Genomic DNA, 455 nt, shown 5'->3' on the forward strand with positions numbered 1-455 from the left:
CCTGTGGTATCAATTTCCAAATTCTACACCACCTCGTTCACGAGTTATCGCATTCACAAGATTTTCAAAAAACCTGATGTTTGATCTGAGATTTTTAATAGATGCACCTGTGTTATCAAACTGAAGCCCCTACGCTGCCTCGTTTTCAAGATATCACATTCACAAACTTAGATCTTCACACCGCCCGCCCGCCTGGGAGGGTGACCCCATTATCAGAATGTGGCATGATGGAGAGGTAGAGTAGAAAGGTGCTATATCAGAACCAGTCCATTTACCATCCTAGTGGCAGCTATCAAAGCTTTTCCCCCACACTGGACCTCTTTAGCAAATACATAAAAGAGCTTTTTAATGCTAAAAGACGGTTTTGCTGTGCAGATGTCAATAAATCTGTTGTTGACGTAGTTAATGTCTTTGTCATCTACCTGTCTTAAACTAAAATGTACCAAAACATTGCA

Source organism: Oreochromis niloticus, linkage group LG18 (assembly GCF_001858045.2).
Source record: "Oreochromis niloticus isolate F11D_XX linkage group LG18, O_niloticus_UMD_NMBU, whole genome shotgun sequence".
Classification (NCBI taxonomy): Eukaryota; Metazoa; Chordata; class Actinopteri; order Cichliformes; family Cichlidae; genus Oreochromis; species Oreochromis niloticus.